Below are 7,615 nucleotides of genomic sequence, written 5' to 3'. Positions count from 1 at the left end.
CACAAGTGTTTGAACTTAACTGGGGAACTGATCTGAACTAAGAGGAAGGTGGCAGAAAGCATAAGGGCTGGCTTTGACATAGCTTAGTTCCAGGCTCTTGGGCCAGAAAAAGAAAGAACGCAGGCATAGGAAACCACTGGCTGTTTTAAAGTGACTGTAGAATCATTAATGCCTCCTGGTAGATCAAATACCACAAATGTAGGGGTAGTACTGCTTATTTTAAAAAGCTTTCAAGTGAAACCTTTCTTCAAAGGTAGGAGATTGGTCCCCCTTTTTACCAATATCTGATGAGACTCAAACCTAAATCAACTCCAGCCATGTTCACCAATGCCATGACAGACAGTTGAGAGGGATGGTGGTGTCATTCTCAATTCCTTCCTGTAAAGGCTGTGCTGTTCTGCATGAAGGGCTTCAGTATTCAGTGAGCAGAAACAAGAGAGTGGTTGAGTGGTCAGGATATTGAACTAGGAGGAGGGAGCCCACCTCCTCCCCCTGGATTCTCATCCTTGTTCCAAAGGCTGCTTTTGAGCCTGGCCTTTTATGAAAAGAAGGTTTATAAGATGAAGTGCTTGTGTTCATCCATCCCTCCATCTGTCCCTCCTTGATGAATAACACTGAACACATCAACCAGTTTCAGCCAAACCTGACAAAGCAATAGGAGTCTTCAGAATAAGAAGTTCTTCCAGTGTAACAAGGGCAACAGAGAAGAGGAGCAAGACCTTAGCGATGCCCCACTGCATGGAAGAATGAATGTAGCATGAGATCACCTTCATGCAACATCAAAGAAGGAACACAAGAGAGTGATGTCAGAAATACCACAAGGGCAAGACTTGTTCAGGCCTCAGGTTTTACTAGGCACTGAAACTGATACAACAATCCATAGGAAAATATTAGGGCCTTTATTTACAGGGCTTCTTGTGTATTTTACATTACTGGGTTACAATGCAGAAACCAAGCCTTCCTCTGCCCAGGTGATCATCTAGAATGCCTCATCCTCATGCTTCCTCTCTCTTACCTTTTTCTTTATATAGTTGCTTTTTTTTGTTCTTTGTTTTTTTAATGAAGTGGAACAGTTTAAGTAGCAAAATGCACTGAACTCAAAGTAATAATGATGGTTACAGTGCTTCATGAGAAGCTGAGCTGTCTGAGAACCAATCTTTGCTAAGATTCAGTGTCAGCTGTAGAGATGCCCTGTTCTGGCTGACTGCTTGGCCATACAAGCAGTCATGGTAACTGAAGCCCAGCAGTGGGAAATATGGCTTAGGACAGCAGTAAGGTGGAGAGAGAGAAGAGGAGGGAAAATGCCAACCCATGCATGAGCTGCACACATGGACTGAGGGTGCACCTTTAGTACTCCAGATGATCTCTGTGATTTTAAATCTTGTCTCTACTAAGTTTTACACTGTGATCCCTAGATTAGATCACTTGAATCACCAGAATTACAGTTAAATATGAGTATTGCTAATGTAGTTATTAACAGAGCAATACATTGGAGTAAGTGTGACTGACAATGGGGGAACATAGAAGTTTGATTCGTGGGGGTTTTCTCTTGCATTGGTAAACATGCTAAGTAAATAACAGAAGAAAAGCAGAGGTTTTTTATTTATTTTACTCATGTTTTTTCTCCTTTTGTGACACTCACTCGTGATTTTTCAAAAAACAAGTTAACACTTTGTGGCTTTTCTGAATGTGCACACAGAGTATGCATATTACCGTGTTTAAATCTCAAACTTACAGCACACAGTAATTAGTATAATGTGAGTAATCTCTAAAGCCACAGTAATATGTTGATTCATGCCAATTGGATGCCAAGTCGTATGTTACTGCCTGAAATGTGCAACACATGTTCTAAAACATGCTCAACATCTACATGAATACTCAGTAGTTCTGATGACATGTGGAAGAGCATATCTTAAAAGAGCATAAACTGTCCTGCTGGGTTTCAGGTGCTTGGCATAAGCTGCAACAATCAGAACAATTTTCAGACCAATTATATGTTCCTATCACAGATCAGTGGCCAATTTCATTGAGTTGCTTTAAAACCTGTACTTTGCTGGCAGGAGTTTCTGTGAGCTCATCTTTTGAACTTGTTTTAATTTAGGGGAATGTTTTTCTCCCCAAAGTCAGTGTACGTTATCCTCTTAATTTTGCCTGAGCTCTCTCAGGCAATACTACATGCAACATTTTTCATTATAGATACTCACTTCACTTTGAATCTTACTCCCTGCACACTGCCCTCACTTGGCTTTTTGGAAGATGCAACCAGGATTTACTATTCTCAGATGCAGAGCTATCAGCTCTGAGAGTCAGGTATGAATCACTCAGGTATGAATGATTCTTCACTTTAAAAATTCTCTTCAGGATTTTAAGAACAGAAATACTAATATATGATTCTATTCTGTTACTTGGTGTTCATTGTCTGTGATACAGTTTAGTACTATCTGGTGTTATTTGTTTGTATATATTGTAAGAAGAAATTAAACTTCATATGTTAAAATGTTAGTTGATGTGCTTCATTGTATGACCTGGTATTTCTCACTGACCAGCTGTTAATCATGTTTTCTGGAGAAGTTCTGATTTACATCAGTTGGACTGAAAGCATAATTAGCAATTTTACATTAACTTTGTTTTCCTTTCCTGTCATTAAAATAAGTTGTTTTAAGTGAATTCTTAACTCCTTAAAGTGTTCATATCTATAACCTTAGAAAAATTTATGCAAACATATCTTCCAGATAGAATCATATTCCTGTAGAGGTTAGTCCTACATAACTCTTACAAAAATTTACCCTCCTGTAATTTTAGTTTAATAACTGTTTGGGCACCTCCTTTAGCAACTACAGTGTGTGTGTGTAAATACATATGTATGTATCTCAACATTATAAATACAATAAAATTGTCAGAAAAACTAAAAGCATACATGCATAAGTGTGTGAGAAATTAATGAACAAGTGGATACTAGAAGTGGAAATTGGTTTATTTTAAAATTATTTCTCCTACGTTTTGCACAGTTGCTATATTTGGTCTGTAGGAGGAAGACTGAGAAACTTACTGCAGTTTTGCTACTTATTTAGTTTTTAGAATTTTGTATCTAAACTCTGTATCAATATGCAATGTGAATAGTGAATAACAGGGAAAAAAATGTTTCATATAGACTTCGTGGGACTCTCATTGAAGTTTAATGGGAGCGTCCACCTGAGGTTACTATCTGATATTAAGTAAATGCATCTTTTTACATTGTGTTCTGCCAGAGCTTGAAGTTAAGAGAACAGCACTGGTTGCAAGGTAAAATCTTACTGTAGTTTGTGAAAACATTCATTGGTCAAATTTGGTAGAACTGGTATACACATATCTTGTTGAAAAAAAATATGTTATTGATAAATTACATGGGAAATAAATACTTTCTATTTGGGAAATTCTATTATTTCATTTGCCTTAACATATTTTCTCGAACGTTGCCTTAGCCCTGCTTTTCTCAAGCACCATGTATGAAAAGTATCACCAGAATCTGCCCTCTAGTGGCAAAGTTCTGGCATTAAGAACACATGGAAAACATTTTGATTTTGTTGCCTCTTGTAATGTAACTTAATCAGACATCTTGTAAATATTAGCTAGGAAACAAAGGCAGAAGTCAAAAAAACATAAAAGACTAAATACATTATTAGTGTCAGATCTTGAATTGTGCAAACTTTGAAAAATCTTCAGACTATTAAGAGAGGGAGGAATCTTTAGTAAGAAAATTATTTCAGTGAAGAAAATTAGTATTTCTGAAAATGCATTCTTGTAAGTTTCCTGTTAGCATTGGTACAGTTATGTTATTTGAAATGCATAAAATATACCTTTTCAGAGAATGAATAGCTAAATTATTATATTAAAAATGTTGTCTGTGAGAGCAGTGTATGTAGCTATAGGATCAGATGACCGGGTCATTAGTATGTCAGCAAAGCCAGAGATTAATCAGCATCAGGGATTTCCTACACACAGTTAAACCCCGCCTTTCAAAGACAACACCAACAGTTAATTTTGCACTCTGTGGCTGAAATTTATCCCCATTAAAGTCAGTAGCAAAATTTAAGGAGATTGCTGAATAAAACCTGCATAGATTTCTAAGCAAAATTTCAATTGAGAATTGACCTTATACTTCTTCCTCATCCCTATCTCAGAATTTCCAGTGGGTTTATGATGGATTTGCTCAGACAGGATACAAGAATTAACTTTGTTTTCCTTTCCTGTCATTAAAATAAGTTGTTTTAAGTGAATTCTTAACTCCTTAAAGTGTTCATATCTATAACCTTAGAAAAATTTATGCAAACATATCTTCCAGATAGAATCATATTCCTGTAGAGGTTAGTCCTACATAACTCTTACAAAAATTTACCCTCCTGTAATTTTAGTTTAATAACTGTTTGGGCACCTCCTTTAGCAACTACAGTGTGTGTGTGTAAATACATATGTATGTATCTCAACATTATAAATACAATAAAATTGTCAGAAAAACTAAAAGCATACATGCATAAGTGTGTGAGAAATTAATGAACAAGTGGATACTAGAAGTGGAAATTGGTTTATTTTAAAATTATTTCTCCTACGTTTTGCACAGTTGCTATATTTGGTCTGTAGGAGGAAGACTGAGAAACTTACTGCAGTTTTGCTACTTATTTAGTTTTTAGAATTTTGTATCTAAACTCTGTATCAATATGCAATGTGAATAGTGAATAACAGGGAAAAAAATGTTTCATATAGACTTCGTGGGACTCTCATTGAAGTTTAATGGGAGCGTCCACCTGAGGTTACTATCTGATATTAAGTAAATGCATCTTTTTACATTGTGTTCTGCCAGAGCTTGAAGTTAAGAGAACAGCACTGGTTGCAAGGTAAAATCTTACTGTAGTTTGTGAAAACATTCATTGGTCAAATTTGGTAGAACTGGTATACACATATCTTGTTGAAAAAAAATATGTTATTGATAAATTACATGGGAAATAAATACTTTCTATTTGGGAAATTCTATTATTTCATTTGCCTTAACATATTTTCTCGAACGTTGCCTTAGCCCTGCTTTTCTCAAGCACCATGTATGAAAAGTATCACCAGAATCTGCCCTCTAGTGGCAAAGTTCTGGCATTAAGAACACATGGAAAACATTTTGATTTTGTTGCCTCTTGTAATGTAACTTAATCAGACATCTTGTAAATATTAGCTAGGAAACAAAGGCAGAAGTCAAAAAAACATAAAAGACTAAATACATTATTAGTGTCAGATCTTGAATTGTGCAAACTTTGAAAAATCTTCAGACTATTAAGAGAGGGAGGAATCTTTAGTAAGAAAATTATTTCAGTGAAGAAAATTAGTATTTCTGAAAATGCATTCTTGTAAGTTTCCTGTTAGCATTGGTACAGTTATGTTATTTGAAATGCATAAAATATACCTTTTCAGAGAATGAATAGCTAAATTATTATATTAAAAATGTTGTCTGTGAGAGCAGTGTATGTAGCTATAGGATCAGATGACCGGGTCATTAGTATGTCAGCAAAGCCAGAGATTAATCAGCATCAGGGATTTCCTACACACAGTTAAACCCCGCCTTTCAAAGACAACACCAACAGTTAATTTTGCACTCTGTGGCTGAAATTTATCCCCATTAAAGTCAGTAGCAAAATTTAAGGAGATTGCTGAATAAAACCTGCATAGATTTCTAAGCAAAATTTCAATTAAAAGTGAGAATTGACCTTATACTTCTTCCTCATCCCTATCTCAGAATTTCCAGTGGGTTTATGATGGATTTGCTCAGACAGGATACAAGAGACCCAACTCCAAGCCTTCTTCTACCCATTTCAGGTGTGGGACTGGAACCTTGGAGTTTTTCTGGTTTAATCTATTCAACTGTATTATTCACTTCCTTATGGACAACCAAGCAATGGTCTTGATACTGAAGTGGAAGCCAAAGGCTCTGGAGTCATAGCCTTGTACTGATTAAGTTTCCCTGTGTACCATTAGCCAGGACAGTTCTTATCAAACTGCAGTGAGTGACTGAGCCTCCAAGACGGGCTTAGAAGAAAAATTCTTCCAACTGCCAGTCTAATTGTTCTTCTTTAAAGTAACTTGTGATGTATTTGCAGTTCCATAAAACCAAATGTTTTGCTATCTTTTCTTTTAGAGAGTGTCATCATTCACCAGTTGCGCATGAACTCTAGATGAGTTACCACCCCACTGCCTGCTCTCTGTGTGCACGTCCCTCCTTGACACTTGGACCGATCACTGTAGAAGCTCTACCATCAACACCAGGGTCACTTGTGCTACTGATTGTTCATGGAAGTATTTTCTGCTCCCATTAGATTTTATATATTTTTTCCTTGGTAGAGATTTAAGAAGGAAGGGCCTTGCTGATATTTTGAAAGAACATAGTCAAGAGAGAGACAAGCAGTCTGACTGCCAGCTGAATTTCACTTTTATTTGCAAAGCCTAAGGCACGTGCTTGATTTTGTTTGATGTTTGCCATATAATTTATTTTTATAATACACTTTGTAAAGTAATTGTCCCAAAGTTGGAATTTCTGTTGTCCGTGGTGCACTTATTTGTAGAATACACTGTCAAATTCGCAATTTGCTATTTTTGTAATAGAGAGTATGTAAAGAAAGAAAAATTTAACTTCAGCAATGTTTTGTGTCTAAATGGAAAACATTCAGAACATTTTTTTGCCACCATGAGGTTCTGTGAGACTAAATACTCTGAAGACTGCTGTATGGAATTTGTACTATTGCAGAATATTTCTTGCACTGTGTGATGGTTTGGCATAAAATTAAGTATTGAAGTCCAATGCCTTGAAATACAACCAGATTTACTGATTTTAAACAATGTAAGCCAGTTTTTAAAGCTGTGATTTTTTTTTTCTATATAATGTATGTTTTTACTTCTGCCTGTACCAAAAAAAAGTTGATTTTCATTACACTGTAGCTAATAAATGTTCACAACTATGCAAATGTAATAGAGTGTTTGAATTTTAACTCTTGAGCTTCTTCAGGTTGGCAGTACTCATACCTGTATTTCTTTATACAGACAGAATGTATGGCTTTGGAAGTCCCTTTTTTCTGACTGGTACCACTGTGGTATCACAGTGATGCACGTAGTAAAACTGATTCAGATGTTAAGATACAGAGCGGGATTTATCACCAAGCCCTTAATGACTTTGTGGTTTCTCACCTTGTCCTTTCACTGCACTGGCAGAGAGGTTTGACTGTTATGGTCAGAATATTTAGCCCTGGACTTGCAGGGCAGTATAAATGAGGTGCCGTGTACTGCCCTGTGCTGACAGGCATATTTTACACTGGTGGCTGTTGCTTTTCAAAGAGCATCCAGAGAGTTCTGTGGCAGCTATACTTCAAAATGATCTTTGAATTAATTATATATAAAGCTGTATACAACCCAGGCAGGGTCTTTTTTTCCTTTTTCATTCCTTAATGAATTATTTTAAAACTAAGACATTGGCACATATTTTAAAAACTGCAGATTTTTTAATGGCAGAAGCTACTGGGAGAATCTACTTTTTCTGGAAGGGAAAACAGTGTTGCCTGCAGGAAATATGCTGTGAGACACCAGAAAGGGGGTATTAATTCAGCAT

Source organism: Chaetura pelagica, unplaced genomic scaffold (assembly GCF_000747805.2).
Source record: "Chaetura pelagica isolate M959 unplaced genomic scaffold, ChaPel_1.0 scaffold150, whole genome shotgun sequence".
Classification (NCBI taxonomy): domain Eukaryota; kingdom Metazoa; phylum Chordata; class Aves; order Apodiformes; family Apodidae; genus Chaetura; species Chaetura pelagica.
Note: the sequence above shows the minus strand (reverse complement) of the source record.